Below are 25,115 nucleotides of genomic sequence, written 5' to 3' on the forward strand. Positions count from 1 at the left end.
CAAATCCTAATTGGTTATTAGGACAGACCTCAGTACAGACCTCAGTAGAGACATCAAGACAGATCTCATACCTTAGCAACTAGATAAGCAAGGATCAACACAAACTGCCATTCCCAACAAAAAGACACACTGACCAATATGTGTGATGAATTTCTTCTGTCTCTGCTCTTTGCTGGGAAATTGGATAACCTCTTACCTGTCTCTTCAAACACTAATTTTAGTAGAATAGATGACAATGTGACAGACATTATCTTGTGCAGGAAGTGACCAGGAATCACAGAAGTCACTAAAACAAGTCAGTGAGATTTCAAGGAAACACTATTTTACTGCAACAAACTGTGTTTCAGACTATTTCAAGTTGTATTGCCATACTTGGCATAAAAGGTAAGGTAATAGTTTAAATTTGAACAACTAACCAACCAGAAATAGTAGAAAAATATTAAAGTCTTCTTACATACACCTAAATGCTTGATATGATTTTGATTTAATTTCTGTATTCTAAAGGTGTTAAATACATTAACTTTTGATTTATCTATATTCATAGAATAGAATAATAAATTCAGCCAAGTTGGAAGAGACCTCCAAGATCATCCAGTCCAACCTAGCACCCAGCCCTAGCCAAGCAACCAGACCATGGTACTGGATTCACTATATATGTACATATCATGTGTTGGCAGAAGGAAAAAGTGTTTCAGTGCTAAAAACTGTTGAACATTTATTTGCATTTTATGAGTGATGCAACAGATGTGCATCAGATGTGCAGAAAAACAGATGTGCTTGTTTTAAAATACTAGAAACAATTTTACTGGTTGAAGTGTTTCAAGATAAAGATAGTGATTACTTGAAAACATCATTTTGGAACATGAATGCATCCAGCACAGGCATCAAATAATGATGCTGACAATAGCAGCAGAAAAGGCAAACTGAAGTGTTTTATTTCACCTACTGCCGTAACATAGAAATGAAAGTAACTGTGTAGTCTACAAGGGAATCTGTCATCTGGAGATGCCAAATTGACTGGGAAGTCAAGTGGTGGAATTTTTCCAGTTTTCTGAGCCAATCACACACTAATTTTGCTCCTACATATGTTTTTTAATACAGAATGTGGCATTCAAATATTCTCTCAAAAGCTATTTTTGCATGAAGCAGACTGGCGACCTCACTGCTGCCTACAACTACCTGAGGGGAGTTGTAGCCAGGTGAGGTTGGTCTTTTCTCCCAGGCAACCAGCAACAGAACAAAGGGACACAGTCTCAAGTTGTGCTGGGGGAGGTCTAGGCTGATGTTAGGAGGAAGTTCTTCCCAGAGAGAGTGATTGGCATTGGAATGGGCTGCCCAGGGAGGTGGTGGAGTCACAGTCCCTGGAGGTGTTGAAGCAAAGCCTGGCTGAGGCACTTAGTGCCATGGTCTGGTTGCCTGGATAGGGCTGGGTGCTAGGTCAGACTGGCTGATCTTGGAGGTCTCTTCCAACCTGGTTGATTCTAGGATACTTTTCAACATCCTTCCTAAAAATGATTCCAATTTCAAGTGTAAACAGAGGAGGCTTTAGAATAAGAATGAAAGATGCCTGGTATGGTTTCTGGCAATAAAATCCAAACAAAAGAAAATGTAATCAGATGCATGGATTTGCTGGACACTATGAAATTAATTGTGTATGTCTTTGGACTAATACCCAACAATTAGATTAATTTGCTTTAAACTGCTTTACTTGGTAATAGCATCTGAAACAATAACCTCCTGTGACAAAATCAAGGGAACTTGTCCCACATCTGTGCTGGGTGGTTAAGTAAAACTGTCAGAACCACAATGAATGCACATATCTCCTGCCTTAAATCCTGATTCACTCCCAGTGATTTGGCATTTGGTTTTCTGAATTCTGACACTAAACTTGCAAACCATAATGCACATTTTACCATTGTAACTAATTTACATTAATGTCTGTATCTCATGACAGGGCCAACATACTTGATTCAAGAAGACATGTTCTAGACAGAGCCCCAAAAAGGAGCATCCATGACAAAGAAAATATTTTGACAGCATGACAGTTGAATAGCAAATATGAAAAATAAACCATGTATTACAAATTCTGTTGCAGATAAACATATGAGTTACCTTGTAACAAAGACAGAGATTAAAGTGAAGAGAATCATAGAATCAACCAGGTTGCAAGAGGCCTCCAAGATCATCCAGTCCAACCTAGCACCCAGCCCTAGCCAGTCAACCAGACCATGGCACTAACTGCCTCAGCCAGGCTTTGCTTGAACACCTCCAGGGATGGTGACTCCACCACCTCCCTGGGCAGCCCATTCCAATGCCAATCACTCTCTCTGCCAACAACTTCTTCCTAACATCCAGCCTATACTTCCCCTGGCACAACTTGAGACTGTGTCCCCTTGTTCTATTGCTGGTTGTCTGTGAGAAGAGTCCAACCCCCACCTGGCTACAACCTCCCTTCAGCTGGTTGTAGACAGCAATGAGGTATTTTTAATCAAAAACATTTAGTTTCATTTTTATCTGGTAATTGCTTTATGTAACACTCTGGCACTTTTTCATCTTGGAGGTTAAAAAAGTCCCCCACAAAACTACAAAACACATTAAATATATTAATACATAAAAATAAATATATAAACCACAAACAGCATTAAATAACAAATGTAATTTGGGCTTTTAATCTAAAATAATTGGCACTTTCATTTTTGTTGCATCTCACACACAAATATGTGTATTTGCTGCAAGTAGAAATAAGAGGAGAGTGTGATGGTTTTGGTGTTACCCTTCCCCCCACACTTAAAAAATCATCCAGACTAAACTCAGTGGCTGGAAATTAAAGAATGGAGTTATAATTACAGCCTAGCACAATATACAAGCAGGTATTTACAATACAAACAGCTATAGACAGAAATAGACAAGTTAAAAAGGTAATACAGAAACATGACACTACTCCCAGAAACCTGAGTCCCCAGGGGGGGCTCCCAACCACCCTTACACCTCCTTTCCACCCCTCTACCTTATCCTGAACTTTGGCTTACACTCAAGGTGAGTTTGGAGGATTGGCCAGGAGAGATTAGGAAGCAGAAGGATTAGTTAGAAAGCAAGTTAGAATCACAGAATCAGTCAGGGTTGGAAGGGACCACAAGGATCAGCCAGTTCCAACCCCCCTGCCATGCCCAGGGACACCCTACCCTAGAGCAGGCTGCACACAGCCTCATCCAGCCTGACCTTAAACACCTCTAGGGATGAGGCCTTAATCACCTCTTTGGGCAACCCATTCCAGGCTCTCACCACTCTCATGGTGAAGAACTTCCTCCTCACAGCCAGTCTGAGGGAGAGAGAAGTGCAGGCAGACAGAGCTCTAGAGCAACTCTGTTATCTATATTTATGTTCTTGTTTTTATCCATCTCAGCAAGCCTGTGAGTGCAGCAGACATCACCATTGCTTCCTTTTCACAGCCTATAGTCTAATTCTTCTCACCAAAATATCCCAGCTAGGCTCAAACTAGCAGAGAGAGGAAAATAATGCTTCTGGATACAACCTTCACCTCATTAAGCAAGATTTCCTCAATGCATCAACAGCAGCACCAGTCAAAACGACACAAAGATTAAAGACTCAAACTTAGGAGGAATAGATGCTGGTGTTGTCAGATAAACCTTCCTGAAATTCAAACCATTCAGCAGTAAGTCAGGCTAACTATAGCTGACTTGAATCTTGAGTGTTTTGCCTTTGCTTTTTCCTGGGTATTGTTCACTAACTCACATTGAACTTCTGAGTTACTTAGATAATGCCAAATACCACAGCTCCTTAGTGACTCAAGAAATGCTCAGTTGCATTGCAAAATAGTTTAGCAGTCAGGAATTCTAAAATATATCATAATATTCTGCAACTTAAGAGAATTCCTTAAAGTCCTGAAGATCAATTCTTAAAAATAGAGCAGTTCTTTTTAAAGACTTGATTTGTAATGCCATATCTCAGCAACAAGGAAGAAAAACTCACTAGTAGGCATAGAACTCAAGCAGAAAAGAAAAATGGTAGTGCTTACTAAATTGTGTGTTAATTAGATTGATTTTGGCAGATCTCCCCTAAAGCTGAGCTTGCTGCAATATGTTACTGAGGAAACATCAGGCTGAATTCCTTAAGAAATAACTAAGAAATTTAGAATACCCACAGCTATTGAAGTTTCCTGCCAATTTATCTTACAGGCACATGTAATGGGGGTTAGGTTCTGAATGTAAAAATGTTTTGAGAGAACTTTATTTACCAATGTCAAAAAGCATTGTTCAATCCATATAGGATGGTTTGAGTGTTCCCCACCTCCCCACTCTTAAGAAATCACCCAGACTAGACTCAGCCAAGCTGGAAATTAAGGAATGAAGCTTTATATTTACAGCTTAGCACAATATACAAGCAGGTATTTACAATCTGTACAGCTAGAGACAGAAATATGCAAGTTAAAAAGGTAATACAGAAGCACAATAGCCCTCTCAGAAATCAGAGTCCCCAACCACCCTTCTACCTCCCTTCCACCCCTCTACCTTACCCCAGACTTTGCCTTACGTGCAAGGTGAGCTTGGAGAATCGGCCAGCAGGGTTAGGAAACAGAGGGATTAGTTACATAAACAGCTGGTTAAGGAGAGAAGGGAGGCAGACAGAGCTGGAGAGAGCAACTGTGTTATCTGTGTTTGTGTTCTTACATTTATCCATCTCAGCAAGCCTGTGAGAGCAGCAGCCATCACCATTGTTTCCTTTTCATAGCCTATAATTGAATTCCTCTCGCTAAAACATCGCAGCTAGGCTCAAATTAGTACACAACCACCCTTCCACCTCCTTTCCACCCCTCTACCTTATCCCATGCTTTGGCTTACACTCAAGGTGAGTTTGGAGGATCAGCCAGGAGGGGTTAGGAAGCAGAAGGATTAGTTAGAAAGCAAGTTAGAATCACAGAATGAGTCAGGATTGGAAGAGACCATAAGGGTCATCCAGTTCCAACCCCCCTACCATGGGCAGGGACATCCTACCCCAGATCAGGCTGGCCACAGCCTCAGCCAGCCTGACTGTAAAAACCTCCAGGGACAGGGCCTCAACCACCTCCCTGGGCAACCCATTCCAGGCTCTCACCACTCTCATGCTCAACAACCTTTTCCTCACATCCACTCTGAATCTCCCCACCTCCAGCTTTGCTCCATTCCCCCAAGTCCTGTCACTCCCTGACACCCTAAAAAGTCCCTCCCCAGCATTTTTGTAGCCCCCTTCAGATCCTGCAAGGCCACAAGAAGGTCACCTGGGAGCCTCCTCTTCTCCAGCCTGCACAGCGCCAACTCTTTCAGTCTGTGCTCACAGCAGAGCTGCTGCAGCCTCTGAACATCCTCATGGCCCTTCTCTGCACATGCTCCAGCATCTCCACATCCCTCTTGTAATGAGGGCTCCAGAACTGGATGCAGTACTCCAGGTGGGGTCTCACCAGCGTGCAGCAGAGAGGTCTTCTGGTCCACCAGCACCCCCAAGTCCCTCTCCTCAGGGGTGCTGTTTCCTAGATGTATAATGACTTTTTTTTAGATAGAAATAAAGGACAATGAAAGGCAAATTTCAAAATGGTTTATTTCAGAAAATCAAATACAGTTTCCCTCATCATATTCTTTTTTTCCCTTGGTTTTGCTTTAATTTCATGCACATTTGTTGCCTTGAAATATTTCTTGCAGACAATATAGTAATCCTTTATATACATGTAGTAATCTGTAGTTATCAGAAACACTTAGGTATTTCCACAGTTCAAGACATCAATTACTATAAAGGAAATGCATGTCTCTAGCAATTAGCCTCATCTCTTTCTCAAACAAAAATATACTGGCATGTTGTCAGCATTAGAAGAGACTTCCTCTTGTCAAGATGCATCATTGCAGTTCTGCAAGAACAGATCTGGTGCCTTTCCTTTACCTCCATTGCAGGTTATATAACTGGGAGGATGATTCTTGCCATTCAGTTCAGTTCCCATGCTAAGAAAAATTGACTTTTCACTTCCAAAGTGATAAAGAGGAGTTGAAGGCACCATTTAAAGCCATTTAAAGTCACACTACTGCATTTATCAAATGGTAGGTTTATTTTATATCATGAATACATGAGATCTGTAATATAACTGTTATGGGAAATTGCAAGTCCCTTTCTTTTTTCTCTTATCTTTTCTTTTGTTTTCTCTTTCCTTTTCTCTTTTTTTTTCCCTTTCTTTTTTTTTCCTTTTCTTTTCTTTTCTTTTCTTTTCTTTTCTTTTCTTTTCTTTTCTTTTCTTTTCTTTTCTTTTCTTTTCTTTTCTTTTCTTTTCTTTTCTTTTCTTTTCTTTTCTTTTCTTTTCTTTTCTTTTCTTTTCTTTTCTTTTCTTTTCTTTTCTTTTCTTTTCTTTTCTTTTCTTTTCTTTTCTTTTCTTTTCTTTTCTTTTCTTTTCTTTTCTTTTCTTTTCTTTTCTTTTCTTTTCTTTTCTTTTCCTTTCCTTTCCTTTCCTTTCCTTTCCTTTCCTTTCCTTTCCTTTCCTTTCCTTTCCTTTCCTTTCCTTTCCTTTCCTTTCCTTTCCTTTCCTTTCCTTTCCTTTCCTTTCCTTTCCTTTCCTTTCCTTTCCTTTCCTTTCCTTTCCTTTCCTTTCCTTTCCTTTCCTTTCCTTTCCTTTCCTTTCCTTTCCTTTCCTTTCTTTTCTTTTCTTTTCTTTTCTTTTCTTTTCTTTTCTTTTCTTTTCTTTTCTTTTCTTTTCTTTTCTTTTCTTTTCTTTTCTTTTCTTTTCTTTTCTTTTCTTTTCTTTTCTTTTCTTTTCTTTTCTTTTCTTTTCTTTTCTTTTCTTTTCTTTTCTTTTCTTTTCTTTTCTTTTCTTTTCTTTTCTTTTCTTTTCTTTTCCTTTTCTTTTCTTTTCTCTATTTTTTCTTTTTTCCTTTTTCCTCTTCTTTTTTCTTTTGTTTTCTTTCTTTTCTTTTCCCTTTTCTTTTCCCTTTTCTTTTCCCTTTTCTTTTCCCTTTCCTTTTCCCTTTTCTTTTCCCTTTCCTTTCCCCTTCCCTTTCCCCTTCCCTTTCCCCTTCCCTTTTCCCTTCCCTTTTCCCTTCCCTTTTCCCTTCCCTTTTCCCTTCCCTTTTCCCTTCCCTTTTCCCTTCCCTTTTCCCTTCCCTTTTCCCTTCCCTTTTCCCTTCCCTTTTCCCTTCCCTTTTCCCTTCCCTTTTCCCTTCCCTTTTCCCTTCCCTTTTCCCTTCCCTTTTCCCTTCCCTTTTCCCTTCCCTTTTCCCTTCCCTTTTCCCTTCCCTTTTCCCTTCCCTCTTTCCTTTCCTTTCCTTTCCTTTCCTTTCCTTTCCTTTCCTTTCCTTTCCTTTCCTTTCCTTTCCTTTCCTTTCCTTTCCTTTCCTTTCCTTTCCTTTCCTTTCCTTTCCTTTCCTTTCCTTTCCTTTCCTTTCCTTTCCTTTCCTTTCCTTTCCTTTCCTTTCCTTTCCTTTCCTTTCCTTTCCTTTCCTTTCCTTTCCTTTCCTTTCCTTTCCTTTCCTTTCCTTTCCTTTCCTTTCCTTTCCTTTCCTTTCCTTTCCTTTCCTTTCCTTTCCTTTCCTTTCCTTTCCTTTCCTTTCCTTTCCTTCACTTTCCTTCACTTTCCTTCACTTTCCTTCACTTTCCTTTCCTTTCCTTCACTTTTCTTTTATTTTCTATTTTCTTTTACTTTCTTTTCTTTAATCTTCCTTTCTCTTTTCTTTTCAGATAGCACTTGGTGTATGAAGAGAAAAGGATCACCTATAATCTAGGTATTACTTGAGGAATTTACACTGTACTGTGTCTAAACTTCAGCCTCACTCACTGAATTCTATTGTCAGATGAAGTCTGAATCTCTTCATTGCCCTTGAAATAAAACAAATTATGGATGCCAGACTTTTATTTACTTTGAAATCTGTTTCATCACTCTTGTTTCTTGCTGTGTGATATTCCTTTAACTACTAGAATAATAAGTAGCTCAAACAATCTGAACCAGGGATGATCTACTGTAAGAGTGTACAACAGCCTCAATAAATAAAGGACCTGTTTATTTGTTTCCTAACTATTTTTTTTCTTAAGTTGTTGTAAACTGTGGAGCCACAAAGTCTTTTAAAGTGGAACTAATATTTTTAATGTGGACATAGATAACTCTGGTAGACCTTAATTATAATTATATAATTAGTTGTGAAGCATCACTCCATATTAATTTACAGCTGTTCTATAAACATTTCAGCACATTTCTGTGGCTATTTGATTCACTCTGCTCATTAGCTTACAACATGTGCCAGGCATTTTTACATAGTTTTCTTATACAAGCAAAATATTTTTGGCAACATCCAATGAAAATTAATAAATTACTGTAATATGCATAAATGCTCAGACTAAGGCTACTGTTTCTGACAAAGAGTGAAAAACAAATCCAAAGAGCTAAGTCACAGGCATTGCCACTTGACTTTCATAATTAGGGTTCCAAGCTAACAGATACTGCAAATCTGCAGCTATATGGAGTGAAGCTGGAGGTGGGTAGGTTCAGACTGGACATGAAGAGGAAGCTCTTCACTATGAGAATGGTGAGACCCTGGAATGGGTTGCCCAGGAAGGTGGTTGAAGCTCCATACCTGGAGGTGTTTAAAGTCAGGCTGGATGGTGCTCTGGCCAGCCTAATCTAGGCTAGGGTGTCCCTGCTCATGGCAGGGGGGTTGGAATTAGATGATCCTTGTGGTCCCTTCTGACTACAGTTAGTAGTTGCTGTCTACAAGTAGTTGATGTCTACAACTACCTGAAGGGACATTGTAGCCAGGTGGGGGGTGGCCTCTTCTCCCAGGCAACCAGCAACAGAACAAGGGGACATAGTCACAAGTTGTGCTGGGCAAAGTATAGGTTGGAAATTAGGAGGAAGATCTTCACAGAGAGAGTGATTTGCCATTGGAATGGGCTGCCCAGGGAGGTGGTGGAGTCACTGTCCCTGGAGGTGTTCAAGAAAAGCCTGGATGAGGCACTTAGTGCCATGGTCTGGTTGACCTGCTAGGGCTGGGTGCTAGGTTGGACTGGATGATCTTGGAGGTCTCTTCCAACCTGGTTGATTCTGTGATTCTATGATTCTATGACTGATTCTATGATCCTATGGTTGTATATATCCAACAGATTTCAGTTTCAGCTCACCAGCCTATACATATGACCAAAGCACCTGAAATTGTGTCCCAGGAAGCCATTCATGGCTTAAGGTAGCAGGTCATGAAAATATATTTTAGATCTATCTTGGAGAGTATTTGGTATAGAGTTCACCCTAGTTCATAGAGAGTTACTGGAGAGAAATAAGATGATCCAAAGTAATATTTAGGGGGCATAAAATGAGGTTCCTGCCATGAATCATCTTCAGAATAAGCCTGTGTCTTTTCATTGACTAAAGGGAGTAAAGGGATTATTCTGAGGTATGTCGACATCTGAAGAGCAACATTAGAGTTTTGTGAATATTCTGTCAGCTACTGCTAAAATCAAGTGAAAACAGAATCCTAAGAGTCCATTTCAACTGTACAAATTTTAGGATGAGTGATCTTCTAAAAATACACATCCTGTCCATTGTCATCTTTCTCACATGGAGTACTTCACTTGTAGAGGGATAAAACTGAGTACTTTGCTTCACTAATGCTCTAAAAATCTTCCTACAAAGGGTTCAGGAAGTTAGATGTGTAAAATCTGGGACACTTAAGCAAAGTTCAGGCTAAAACTGTGGTCCAGGACTGTAAATCTGAGGAACTGAAGGTGAATCCTAATTTAGGCTATTATTGCATTATCATATTTAGCATAACATAATGAAAAAATGACACAATAACCTCTTTCAGTTTTCTGACAACAATGGAGTGCAGCAGTTTCACAGAGACTTTTGTTTCTTTGTTTTCTTCTATGTAAAAATAAATTATTTTCCATCAGCAAATACCTCTCATAGCTTTTTCAATCAGGGCATAGTAAATCTTTGGTGTATCATATGTACCTCATGCACTGTATTCCAATACTCATAGAATCATAGAATCAGTCAGGGTTGGAAGGGACCACAAAGATCATCCAGTTCCAACTCCCCTACCACACCCAGGGACACCCTACCCTAGAGCAGGCTGGCCTCAGCCTCATCCAGCCTGGCCTCAAACACCTCCAGCCATGGGGCCTCAACTATCTCCCTGGGCAACCCAGTCCAGGCTCTCACCACTCTCATGCTCAACAGCTTCCTCCTCACCCAGCCTGAACCTACCCACCTCCAGCTTTGCTCCATTATCCCTAGTCCTGTCACTCCCTGATAGCCTAAAAAGTCCCTCCCCAGCTTTTTTGTAGCCCCATTCAGTTACTGGAAGGCCACAAGAAGGTCACCTGGGAGCCTCCTCTTCTCCAGACTGCACAGCCCCAACTCTTTCAGTCTGTGCTTACAGCAGAGCTGCTGCAGCCCTCTGAGCATCCTCCTGGCCCTTCTCTGGACACTCTCCAGCATCTCCACATCCCTCTTGTAATGGGGGCTCCAGAACTGGATGCAGTACTCCAGGTGGGGTCTCACCAGAGCCCAGTCAAGGGGGAGAATCACCTCCCTCAGCCTGCTGGCCCTGCTTCTGATGCAGCCCAGGATCTGGTTGGCCCTGCCCGCTGCAAGTGCACACTGTTGGCTCCTGTTGAGCTTCTCACCCACCAGCACCCCCAAGTCCCTCTCCTCAGGGCTGCTCTCCAGCCACTCACTACCCAGCCTGGATTTGTGCTTGGCATTGCCTCGACCCAGACACAGGACCTTGCACTTGCTCTTGTTGAACCTCCTGAGGTTGGCTTGTGCCCACCTCTGCAGCCTGTGCAGGTCCCTCTGGATGGCATCCCTGTCCTCCAGCCTGGCTGCTGCACCACACAGCTTGGTGTCGCCAGCAGATTTGCTGAGGCTGTGCTCAGTGCCTCTGTCCATAACAGGGTAACTATCACTATCACATTATGGTAGTGCCAACTGCCACTACCCATATTAAGGTAAGCTGGATTTGGTAAATGATATCCTTTTAGTATCTGCTCTTTTGTTTCTGTATACATATATATATAAGTTAGATAACTTTATATATAAAAATATATTCATCTCTAGTTCCACATTTGATCATAATTATGTGTGAAGGTATTCATAGTACTCTGACTTGGATATCTAAGTACCTGGCTTACAGGTGCATTCAGTTGTGTAAATGACTAAACTACAGGAATTATGCTTACTCACAATAGTGAGTATAAACTATCTGCATTTATTTGCACCTGCAAAATTGATGGTTATAAAAAAGAGCCCTGTTTTGGCTAATCTTATGTTAATGTCCACAATGTAATATTTTTCTCCAACATAATCATATAGTGACCCAGATCACAGAAAAATAGAATCACCAAATATTAGGGGTTGGAAGAGACATCTAAAGATCATCTAGCCCAAAATTCTGCTAGGGTAGGATCACCTACAGCAGGTCACACAGGAACACATACCCATGGGTTGTGAAGTTGTCCAGAGAAGGAGAATCCAGAACATTTCTGCAGCCCATTCCAGTGTTTTGTCACCCTCACAGTGAAAAAGTTTTTCCTTATGTTTACATGAAACCTATCTTGGGCCCATTGCCCCTTGTCCTATCATCAGGCATCTCTGAGAAGAGCCTGGCTCCCTTCTCCTGACATGCACCCTTCACACATTTATTAACATCAATGAGGTCTCCTCTCCAAACTAAATCAACTCAGCTCCCTCAACCTCTCCTTATGGCAGAGAAGTCTCACTCCCTTAATCATCTTTGTGACTGTGTGCTGAACTCTTTCAAGCAGTTCCCTGTCCTTCTTAAACTGAGGGGCCCAGAACTGGACACAATATTCTAGATGTGGCCTCCAAAGGACAGAGCAGAGGGAGAAGAGAACCTCTCTTGACCTACTAACCATTCACTCTCTAATACACCCCACAAGATACCATTTGCCTTACTGGCCACAAGGGCACATTGCTGGCTCATGTTCAGCCTGGACATCAAACTTAATACAGATTATTAATTTTGCATAATTCCATAACAGGATGTCATCTATCTGAACTTCTGCAAGGCTTTTGACATGGTCCTCCCACTATATCCAACTTGCCAGGTTGGAGAGATACAGATTTGATGGGTAGACTGTTTGGTGGATGTGGAATTGGCTGGATGGTCGCATCCAGAGAGTGGTGCTCAATGGGTTGAAGTCCAGGTGGAAAGCAGTGACAAGTGGTGTCACTCAGGGGCCTATACTGGGACCTGTGCTGTTTAATGTTTTTATCAATCATATAGACAGTGGGATTGAGTGCATCACCAGCAAGTTTGCAGATGACACCAAGCTGAGTGGTGGTGTTGATATGCCAAAGGGACCTAGACAAGCTGGAGAGGTGGACCCAGGTGAACCTCATGAGATTCATCAAGAACAAGTCCAGGGTTCTGCACCTGGGCCAAGCTGATAGAAAGCAGTCCTGTGGAAAAAGGCTTGGGGGTGCTGATGGACAAGAAGCTGCACATGAGCAGGCAGTGTGCTTGCAGCCCAGAAGGCCAACCAGATCCTGGGCTGCATCAAAAGATTCATTGCCAGCAGATCTGGAGAGGTGGTTCTGACTCTGCTCTGCTCTGCTCTGGGGAGATGGCAGGGGGTGCTGGAACTAGATGGTCCTTGTGGTGCCTTCCAATCCTGACTGATTCTATGATTCTAAGGTAATATGTGACTCAACTGATGAATTCCAAAAGAGCTTGCTAAAAATACAGTTTAGAGGCTGGGAAACTTTAGCTTGTGTTTGTGCTGATGCTTATTCAAGACAGCATGTCACTGCCAACAACACAGAGTACATGACTTATGCCTTGTACTGGAGTGCTATTCCTTCCATCATATAGCCATTGTAAGACACCCTGATGAAGAAGTCATGCTGTCCTGAGTTTTCAGCTACAACATTTGAATTTCTAAGCTGACCACCAACAGCTGTTCTTTCTGCATGAATGGTTAGCTCAGAAGTATATAAAACTGCTGGGAAATGCAGTCTGCTGTCAGGCAGTATGAGGTATCATGGCATATGGTTAATGCCAGCCTTTCTAGTTTTGCATATACATCAACATAACCAACCTAAAAATGTGGGTTTAATTACTAAAATGAGTTAAGGTGGCTAAAGGGACATCTCTTCTGCTACCACCTGTAACTTAACTGGCTGTGCTAATGTCATGAGTTAAGCTGAATACTTGCTGCTGGTGATTTAAAACCATCCTGCCTCATGTTAGCTTCAAAATGAATGTACAGGCTGCTATTAAGCAGGCTAAGCGAATCAAGCCCTTATGGTATGGTGAGAGATGGTCAAAGTACAAGTATGGTGAAGCCTGGCAGATTAACTACATCACTTTACCTCGATCTCGTTCTGGCAAGCAGTATGTGCTAACAATGATAGAGGCCAGCACCGGATGATAGAAACCTATCCAGTTCCACATGCTACTGCACGTAACACCATTGTTGGCATGGAGAGACAAATCTTGTGGAGACATGGAACTCCAGAGAGAATCGAGTCAGACAATGGCACTCATTTCAAGAACAATCTTGTGAAAAACTGGGCCAAAGAGCATGGTATTGAATGGATCTATCACATACCCTACTATGCACCAGCTTCAGGGAAGATTGAACGCTACAACGGTTTGCTGAAAACCACCCTAAAAGCCATGGGGGGTGGAACTCTGAAAAACTGGGACAAACATTTAGCACAAGCTACCTGGTTGGTAAATAGTAGAGGTTCAGTAAACAGAGCAGGACCTGCACAATCAGATTTGGTCCAAACAGTAGACGGTGATAAAGTTCCTGTTGTACGTGAGAAGAATCTGTTAGGGAAAACTGTTTGGGTATTTTCTCCTTCGGGCGAAGGGAAACCTGTCCGAGGGGTGGTTTCTGCTGAAAGTCCTGGTCATACCTACTGGGTAATGCAGGAGAATGGTGAAATCCAGTGTATTCCACAGAGAAATTTTACCTTAGCTGAGAGAGTTTAAATTCAGAGTGTATAATACAAGCTGTTAGGAGTTTTTCTGTTCTAGGTAACATCGGCTCCCAACACTGAGAGAAATCTACAGTATGTGAGCACGAACCCAATGTCACCTGGGAGTCCCTGTTCTGAGCTTTTGAATCACCTATATCTGATTAAAGTGTGAACTGAACTTGTATATATTGTTTTAGTGTAAATATTGGTTTAGATTAGATTAGATGATTCTCAGCGATACTCTGAGCGAAGTAGACAAGGGGTGGATTGTGCTAGTTTGAAGCAAGCTGGAATGTTTTGGTAAAAGAACTAGATAACAGGCAGTGAAATGAAAAACAATTGTGTCTCCTTCTCTCACAGTCATGCTGAGAACTCTGGCAAGAAGAAGAAAACATTCTCCATATTGGTTCTTCACTTCTGCCTTTGCCTTCAGACCTGGTCACATCTCATTAACCTTGCTCCCACTAACCTTGCTCCCTAACCTCTTGGCTGCACCTCTCTTCTTCCTGAGAACTGGGGTAAGATTGAGAAGGCAAGGGAAGGTGTTGGGGTGGTTTGAGAGCCCCTCCTGGGGACTCAGGTTTCTGGGAGGGGAGTTGTGCTTCTGTATTGTTTATCCTTTGTATATTTCTGTATATAACTGTATATATTGTAAATAGCTGCTTGTATATTTGCTGCTGTAAAATAAATAGCTTCATTTATATTCCCAGAGGCCGTCTGAGTTAGCTGGGGCAATTCCAAAAGTGTGGGGGGGGCGGGTAAGAGCCCAAACCATCACATCCCCCAAGGTTAGAGGTAAGATATCAAAACAGATCAGGGTTAATAGGAACTAATTTGATTTAGCAACACAGATCAGGCAGAGAAAAGAACAGGGCAGCATCCTAGGACAAAGTGAGAGAATACTGTTTATGTTTTGACTTTGTATCCTGCTCAGCAAACCAATGAATGATACAGACATCACATCACAACACACAAACCCTCCTTTACACCTGTGCTTGCAAGGCAGTTTAATAATGTTATTCACACATCATTTTCTGCTTCTAAGAGTGGAGAAAGGAGACACCTCTTGCCATGCATGGGAAGGCACTTGATAACTGAATCTGCACTCTAATAATAGGCTGTGTGGTGAGCCATCTGAAAAAGTGTCTCCTGCTAAGTCCTGGCCTTCACAGCAATCATCAGAGCAGAGCATCCTCACAAAACATTACAAGAATCCTGTGAAATGGAATCAAAAGTGATGATAACAATCATTTAGTAGTAACAGTGCTGTAGCATTAAATAACCCTGAAGAAGGCAATGGAGCAAAGCTGGAAATGGGTAGGTTCATGTATATGTGTATGTGTATATATATGTGTGTATATATACTTACGAGGCACTTAGTGCCGTGGTCTAGTTGACTGGACAGGGCTGGGGGATAGGTTGGACTGGATGATCTTGGAGATCTCTTCCAAGCTGGATGATTCTCTGATTCTATGACTTACTACAACTATGAGAAAATGCAGAAATTTCATATTCAGGAATCTAAGAATGCTCATAGTGAAAGTGACACAGTTTTGTTGGATATTGAAATACAAGGGAGAATAATTGTATAACCTGCAAGTAAGAGTTCTGCTTCATCACAAAATATTAAGATGCACAGAGTGGAAAATTAAGCTTAGTGATCTACCCTACCCCAGAAGAGATAATAACAATATTCTTCCTTTGGAAATAAGGTTCTAGTCTTTTGATCCCCACATAACAGCTACCCTTTCTAAGCAGGTTCTTTTAAAATCCATACTTAAAGACATGAACCTTATGACTGGTATGCAATGTGAACGACTCATCACCCTAAACTGCTTTAAAAGGTCTTGTTCTGCTGGAGTCTTTAAAATAAAATTGAACCCATAGAGTGGATTTACTGAGGCACAGCTCAAGTTTTAAGGCTCTTGTTCCTCACAGTGGGTATTGGAGTTTGTCTTCCATTTCTCCTCAAAGTGTGTGGGAATGGAAGTGAATCATGTTTTCCTGTACTCCATATGAAGGAAACAAATGAATGTTGTGCATCTGCAGTGCTTTACCAAACGGTGCTGAAGCAAGACTTGGTGAATTGCTTTGGACGGAACCTTCTCAATTCTTTAGCAGAAAGACTGGTCTCAAAGTTTAAGTTTCATAAATAGTGTGACTACTCATCAGATTTTTTTTTTAAGGCTATAACTTGAAAATCTGGCCTAAAATATACTTCCACAACAGCAGAGACACACCAAATGTGCCAAAAGTCTGCCAGAATTTAGAAAGCATTGTTTCAGTTGAGACTGTGATTTATTAGTTAGCTGTCTAAATAGAAATCATCACTGAATGCACAATATCGTTCCTGTTTTATTTGATTTCCAAGTTTCTGATGGAAAGAAACCTTAACTGTTACTCAAGAATAAGTTTAGTTGATGTTGGTGTAATGAAAAATACTGTTCTTCCCCTGTACTCAGCACTGGTCAGGCCACACCATGAGCACAGTGTCCAGTTCTGGGCTCCTCAATTCAAGAGAGATGTTGAGATACATTTCCAGAGAAGGGCAACAAAGTGAGAGGCCTGGAAAACAGCTCTATAAGGAGAAGCTGAGGGAGCTGGGGTTGTTTAGCCTAGAGAAGTGGAGGCTCAGCGGTGATCTCATTGCTGCCTACAACTACTTGAAGGGAGGCTGCAGCCAGGTGGGGTTGGTCTCTTCTCCCAGACAAGCAGCAACAGAACAAGGGGACACAGTCTCAAGTTGTGCCGGGGGAGGTCTAGGCTGGATGTTAGGAGGAAGTTGTTGCCAGAGAGAGTGATTGGCATTGGAATGGGCTGCCCAGGGAGGTGGTGGAGTCACCATCCCTGGAGGTGTTCAAGAAAAGACTGTCTGAGGCACTTAGTGTCATGGTCTGGTTGATTGGATAGGGCTGGGTGCTAGGTCGGACTGGATGATCTTGGAGGTCTCTTCCAACCTGGTTGATTCTATGATTTTATGATTCTAATAAGCTCATCAAGTAGACATGCCCTCCCAGGACAATGAACACTTTCCTGAGAGATTTTTAAAAAGAGAAAAATAATGAAGTTTGGAGTAAACTGCTATAAATTTCACTAGCTGCTATATTTACTAGGATTTTTAAATGGTATGAAAAATATTAAGTCCAATAGTAGATATTCAAAATATACACTTAACAAATGCAATTCTTGAGCCATTTTGCTTCTTTATTATAAATCTCTAAATATCCTCCTAAGTAAAAGCTGTGGGAGACTGCAGACACTTAAACCATATTGATCCAGAAGTCACTGTTAATTATGTTAAATTCAAAGGAAGACAAGAAGATTGATCATCTTTCTGAATAGCATACAGAAGACATAACCTCTGAATTTTTCTTTAAGGTATTAGAAGGATTGGGTTTAAACTTGTTTAACTTCACTGCTTATCATACCCCTGTGATCAGAATGTACAAAAAAGGATGATGATAAAATCCTTAGTAATACATTCATTAATCCAGAGGTTACCCCCTTCTCTTGCAATCCCCTCAAGCACTGTTTCTGTCTGAATTTTAAGCATGATGATCTTGGAACCTGACCTAAGTCACATATTTTGAATTCAGTATATCCTGAATAATTCAGAGTTTTGATGTGCGTTGGTGTTTAAAATAAAACAGATAATGCTTAGGGTCATGGGGGCCCTCTTCAGAAACACAATGGGGCTGCATAAATGTTAGTTGAAGACTCTGATATCCAGACAGAAGAACAGTCAATTATAATTCCTGAGCTGCTCAGATTTTTAACTCAAATCAAACTCCAGTGAACATTGCCTTGGTTTGAGATGTTCTTGATCACTTATGTTGCAGATTTGCACAAGAAGTTCATTAGCATTTATTAATTATTATGGTCACTGAAATAAAAAGGAGAAACAATGAGAAGCTTTAGAACTATTAGAGAAATTCTTATTAGTAGATGAAATATTAGAGAAAATGTTGTTAGTAGATGAAATATCATGGGAATGCTGACATTAAAAAACCAGTTTTCAGGTACTTTTCCTAGTGAATGAAGCCCACTAGAAGCTGTACCTAGCAACCTTTGCTACTGAGATTCTGAACCACTGAGTAACCTAACTCTCTTTACTCAAGTTTGTGAAAGTTTATGCTTAACCTTTAAGCATCAGTTTCTGCTGCAAGACTCTCCAGTTATAAATATTGTTTAAAAACCTTTGCCATGTATTTCGAGCCTCTACAAGGCCATTTGCTGGAAGATTAGAAATAAAAGCTCCAAGTGAATGCAGAAGCAGACAAAGTCTGGTGAAAACTTCTCTATAATACTTTCTAGTTTTGCCAGGAGTAAGATGAATTGCAGATTGTGCTAGTTTGAGCCTAGCTGGGATATTTTAGTGAGAGGAATTAGATTATAGGCTGTGAAAAGGAAACAATGGTGATGTCTGCTGCACTCATAGGCTTGCAGAGATGTATAAAAACAAGAACACAAACAGAATTGCTCTTTGGCTTTGTCTGCCTCCCTCCTCTCTCTCCCTAACCTGCTGTCTGTGCAACTAATGCATCTGCTTCCTAACCCCGCTGGCCGATTCTCCAAACTCACCTTGAACATAAGGCAAAGTCTGGGATAAGGTAGAGGAGTGGAAAGGTGGTGGAAAGGTGTTAGGGAGCCCCTCCTGGTGACTCTGTTTTCTGGGAGGGCTGTTGTGCTTCTGTATTATTTTTCAACTTATATATGTCTGTCTCTAGCTGTAGATACTGTAAATATCTGCTTGTATATTGTGCTAAGCTGTAAATATAAAGCTTCATTCTTAATTTCCAGTTTGGCTGAGTGTAGTCTGGGTGATTTTCTTAAGAGTGGGGAGGTGACTAACACATAAACCATCACAGAGATGTTAGAAAATAAGTCTTGGATAAAATAATAAGGTAGTAATATTTTTTCTTTCCTCATGTTCCATTTAGTTTATATATTCCATTATACTGGACAGACTCACTTATCCTAAAATACACCTCAGTCCTTGTTCATTAACTGAAAAGTCCATTTTCATCATTCTACTAATAATACCAGAAAGGCTGCAGTGGAAATATCTCACAGTGCTTGGAAATAGCACATCATGACCTCATGAATATAACAGAACACTTCACGATTAAACACTCACTTTACACATGTTTTACTACAAGAGATTAATGCATTGTAAGGTTATTGCTTTAATATACCATAAGCAAAAACAAGAGACTTTCAGGTGAAGGCAGGATGCTTTGTGACGTGCAGTCTCAGCAGGGTGTCATGCTGGCTTATACAGACAATTGTGTGGAGGCATTTAAAGTCTGTTCGTGGTAAACTCAAGTGTGGAATTTCCAGGCAAACACTAAGGCAGTAAGCAATGGCAGCAGGCAATGGCAGGCATGAATACAATGGCAGAGCACAGCAGAGCACACTGTATTTGTTGTTGGCCACAACAACCCCATGCAGAGATACAGGCTGGGGTCAGAGTGGCTGGAGAGCAGCCAAACAGAGAGGGATCTGGGGGTGCTGATTGATGCCCGCCTGAACATGAGCCAGCAGTGTGCCCAGGTGGCCAAGAGAGCCAGTGGCATCCTGGCCTGCATCAGGAATGGTGTGGCCAGCAGGAGCAGGGAGGTCATTCTGCCCCTGTACTCTGCACTGGTTAGACCACACCTTGAGTATTGTGTTCAGTTCTGGGCCCCCCAGTTTAGGAGGGACATTGAGATGCTTGAGCGTGTCCAGAGAAGGGCAACGAGGCTGGGGAGAGGCCTTGAGCACAGCCCTACGAGGAGAGGCTGAGGGAGCTGGGATTGGTTAGCCTGGAGAAGAGGAGGCTCAGGGGTGACCTTATTGCTGTCTACAACTACCTGAGGGGTGGTTGTGGCCAGGAGGAGGTTGCTCTCTTCTCTCAGGTGGCCAGCACCAGAACAAGAGGACACAGCCTCAGGCTGTGCCAGGGGAGATTTAGGCTGGAGGTGAGGAGAAAGTTCTTCACTGAGAGAGTCATTGGACACTGGAATGGGCTGCCCGGGGAGGTGGTGGAGTCGCCGTCCCTGGAGCTGTTCAAGGCAGGACTGGACGTGGCACTTGGTGCCATGGTCTAGCCTTGAGCTCTGTGGTAAAGGGTTGGACTTGATGATCTGTGAGGTCTCTTCCAACCCTGATGATACTGTGATACTGTGACACTTTCTGCCTTTGATGCCAGCCCATGAGTTCTTGAATCCAACCCTGATGATACTGTGATACCTGCATATCTCTTTTATTAATATGGTCTGAGATTAATTGCCCTTTGGACACAGAATAACCAATCAGAATGGCAATTAGCCAAGTTTGACCGTATTAGGTAAAGCCATAGGCTTGCTTTACCCAAATTTGGGAAAAGCATAGGCCCTGCAGAAGACAGGAACAAGCTAAGTGTGTGTACCTCCTTTACCACAGAAGAAAAACATGCCTGGGCAAGCCAGTACATGTATAAGCCTCTTTCTGGCCCATCAGACCTACCACAACACTCTCACAAATGAAATGAAGACAGAAGGATAAAATAATCAGGTTTGTGTTTTCTTTCTTTAACCCTGGTAAATATCAAAGGTGATAGGTTGGACTGGATGTTCTTGGAGGTCTCTTCCAACTCAGTTGATTCTATAATTCTATCATCCTTGGCTCTGTATGTTTCCTTGAGGTTTGGACTTTTTTTTTTGTACAGGTGGTTAAAATTTTTAATGACTCCTGTGTATCCTCATTTGCATTAACAGTTTGCAATTGAGCACTTTTAAAATCAATCACAGAATCATAGAACCAACCAGGTTGGAAGAGACCTCCAAGATCATCCAACCTAGCACGCATCCTGAGCCAATCAACTAGACCATGGCATTAAGTGCCTCAGCCAGGCTTTGCTTCAACACCTCCAAGGATGGTGACTCCATCACCTCCCTGGGCAGCCCATTCCAATGCCAATCACTCTCTCTGCCAACAACTTCCTCCTAACATCCAGCCTAGACCTCCCCCTGCACAACTCGAGACTGTGTCCCCTTGTTCTGTTGCTGGATGCCTGGGAAAAGAGACCAACCCCCACTTGGCTACAACCTCCCTTCAGGTAGTTGCAGACAGCAATGAGCTCTGCCCTGAACCTCCTCTTCTGCAGGCTGCACACCCCCAGCTCCCTCAGCCCCTCCTCACAGGGCTGTGCTCCAGGCTTCTCACCAGCTTTGTCACCCTTCTCTGGACATGTTCCAGTATATTTCAGTTCCTTATGTATAAATGTGATGTATATTTCATTATTCATTTTTGAGGAAAAAAGAAGAAGAGAGAAAGTCTTATCCTCTATCTTGTTTAAAAAAAAAAACCAGTCTAAGTTCAGTTCAAATGAAATACTATCAAATGAACACCAAAATAAATACTGAGCATTAAAATATCAGCTACACTCCTCTGTGAGCTGTCACCTGCAGTCACCTGGGAGATTTTTTTTTAAGCATCCAAAGAAAAGCTGACATTATTTTTACATTTTCACAAGTCAGTTACAGAGAGTTTATACTTTCTGAGACACATTACACAAAGATGTGTGATTTATGTCAGTCTGTACTTGTCAGTGTGTAATTTAAAACAAAACATTTTCTCAAAGATTGTTTAGTACCTCTCAGGTTTTACAAGATTTAGCACTCTGGGGGAAGCATAAAACAAAGTAAACTTGTTTCTCTAGAATGATGCAGAGAGCAAGCTGAGCTTCAGCTCACGAGGAGCATCCCTTCAGAGTGCACAGCAAGAAGCACAGCTCTGAGGTCAGGACAAAAGGAAGGCCTGAAAGAATAAACAGAAAATTACAGGTAAGTGTGATGGTTTGGGTGTTACCACCCACCTCACCTCCTCCCCTTTGGAAAATCACCCAGACTACACTCAGGGGCTCTGGAAATTGATGAAGCTTTATATTTACAGCTCAGCACAATATATAAGCAGATATTTACAATAGATACAGCTATAGACAGAAATAGACAAGTTAAAAAGGAATACAGAAACACAACAGCCCTCCCAGATACCTGAGTCCCCAGGAGGGGCTCACAACTGCCCTTCCACTTTCCTCCCACCCCTCAAGCTTACCCAAGATTTTGCCTTATGCTCAAGGTAGTCTGGAGGGTCAGCTGGGGGGCATTAGGAAACAGGTGACTTAGATGACAGGTTAGGTTAGAGAGAGAGAGAAGTTCAGCCCAAAGCTCAGGCAACAACTGCCTTATCTATGGTTTTGTTCTTGTTCTTATCCCTCTCAGCAAGCCTATGAGTGAAGTAGACATCACCATTGTTTCCTTTTAACAGCCTGTCATCTAATTCTTCTCACCAAAACATTCTAGCTAGGCTCAAACTAAGACAGTAGGGTTCAGTCTTAACGAAGTGCAAATAATTTAATCAGTGTAAATGATGCAATTTTATCCCAGATCATGCAGACTCTGTGTGTCTGTATGTATGTGTGTGTCTGTATATATATACATATATATATATGTATATATACACTAGATAAATTCACACAGAGATTTAAGTGGTGATGTTTTGAAAACTTAAGAGAATGCAAGTAGTAAGAAACTGAGAGAAGTAAATAAGTCATTCTGCAGGGGGGAAAAATCTAGCAGAAAAAATAAATGTAAATCACTATCCTTCATTTCGTAATATCTGAATAGTTAAGAGCATGGGGGTTTAGTGTTTAACTCAGACAATAAAAACTGGAAGGAAAAGCTTATTGTTAGGGTAGTAAGTTTGGAATTGCTTGACAGTGGTGTCTCTTCCTATTAAAAATAACACATTAAAAAAATGCCAGCATTTATGAGAGGAAATCTGTCTTTTTATATGTAACTTTCCTGGTGAAAGTCTGTTAAATAGAGTGGTGTGTTGCTCTGGTTTGGGTTAGAACAGAACTGCTCCTGTTCAGTGATTTGTTTTCAGCTCAATCTCTACTCAGTGATTACACTTTGTGAAATCATTGTCATGTTTTTGCACAGTATCTGCTTTTAGTGGTGGTAAAGCACAATGTTTCTAGTACTAGAGTTCCAAGAATTGATATGCAGACCAAGGCTGCTGCTGAATCCTGTGTACTTCATTAGGGGTGCAGAGCAAGGGGACATAACAGCAGGGAGGAGTAGACAGAACAGGTGACCCTAAACTGACCAACTAGATTTCCCATATACATCATATTGATTGTAAAGATGAGAGATCATGAGAGTCAAGCTCTTTTCTTCAATGACCAGCATCTCAGGAGGATCCTGTCATCTACAACTACCTGAGGGGTGGTTGTGGCCAGGAGGAGGTTGCTCTCTTCTCTCAGGTGGCCAGCACCAGAACGAGAGGACACAGCCTCAGGCTGCGCCAGGGGAGATTTAGGCTGGAGGTCAGGAGAAAGTTCTTCACTGAGAGAGTCATTGGACACTGGAATGGGCTGCCCGGGGAGATGGTGGAGTCGTCGTCCCTGGAGCTGTTCAAGGCAGGATTGGACGTGGCACTTGGTGCCATGGTCTGGCCTTGATCTCTGTGGTAAAGGGTTGGACTTAATGATCTGTGAGGTCTCTTCCAACCCTGATGATACTGTGATACTGTGATACTTTCTGCCTTTGATGCCAGCCCATGAGGTCTTGAATCCAGTTTCACAACATAGCTTCTGAATTTGGTTCTCATCTGCCACTGAGTCCAGTCTGGGACTTCTGCCACAGCATCAGTACAGACTGTCATCCTGCCGGAAAGCAGCTCCTTGGAGGAAGACCTTGGAGTCCTAGCAGACAGTAGAATCATAGAATCAACCATGTTGGAAGAGATCTCCAAGCTCATCCAGTCCAACCTAGCACCCAGCCCTAGACAATCAACTAGACCATGGCACTAAGTGCCTCATCCAGGCTTTTCTTGAACACCTCCAGGGATGAGGAGATTACCCAGCACATGCCAAAGAGAGGAGTGAGAAAAGTGGAGAGAGAAATGAGGTAAGTCCAGAGGTAAGAAAAGAAAAGTATCACCATTCCAAGTTGCAGCAGCATTCAGCATGGTCAATACCTTCTTGGTGATCTGTGCACATTGACATTCCCCTCCTAGAGGTGTCTGGCAGAGGTGGTGCCATAGCAAGGCAGATCACGTGCCACTTGTGTGGTGGCAATACTCTTTGCACAGTTTTAATTTCCCTGTATGTGCTTATCACAACTATTTTGCATAGGAAGGCAAATTACATCATGACATCAATTAGAGTAAATAGTTCAATTATTTTTTTTCTGGCACATAATAAAATAAAATCTAAAGCTAAGCAATTAGCTGATATTAGTTATCTTTAAATGTGTATGCTTTGGGAAGAGGAATTCATCTTCATATATGCATAGTGATAGAATCTCTTTCATCACATAATAAGTGCCAAAAAACTAATGAACAGTTGTTGTTTGTTTGGATCTTTGTATTTAACAAAGGCACTCTGGAAAAAGAAAACTAAAACCAAACAAATCAAACAAAAATTGAACCTTTTCCTATGTGAGAAAATAATAATTATGTGTGCAATAATTATGATGAACTATAAGCATTTAAAAATAATGCTTATATTTAAGTAGAATAAAGGCTACTCCCATGTTAAGCTTTCTTTCTGGAACATGATACCAGTTTCCACTGTGCTAAAGGGGCCTAAAAACCCAAAAGTTGATCCATGACTTATATTGTTAGTGGACATTTAATAGGAAGAAATTAATTCTACTCTAAATCAACTGAAAAGTCAACAGACAATACCTATGTAAGCTCACAGAAGAAAAAAAGCCTCTGATTGAGTTAGAAATGTCAGATGAATAGGATCCTCCTTGTGACATCTTTTTAATTGCCTCCACTTATTGAATAGTGAAAATGAAAGAAACTTTTAAAAGCAATATAATTTCAAAAGGCACCTACAGTTTTCATGCAGATTATGTGTTTAAATTACATTGGGTCTTGCTTTTCTATTTTAGGAGCTTATTTTATATTCTTTTTACATTACCCAGTACATGGCAACATATTTAACTATTTTCACACTATCTAATCAGTTCCTGTGCTGGACCACATATATGACTTTTTGTAGGTAAGAAGACAGTAGGCTGAAGATGAGCCAGCAGTGTGCCCAGGTGGCCAAGAGAGCCAATGGCATCCTGGCCTGGAACAGGAGCAGTGTGGCCAGCAGGACAAG

Source organism: Pogoniulus pusillus, chromosome 5 (assembly GCF_015220805.1).
Source record: "Pogoniulus pusillus isolate bPogPus1 chromosome 5, bPogPus1.pri, whole genome shotgun sequence".
NCBI lineage: Eukaryota > Metazoa > Chordata > Aves > Piciformes > Lybiidae > Pogoniulus > Pogoniulus pusillus.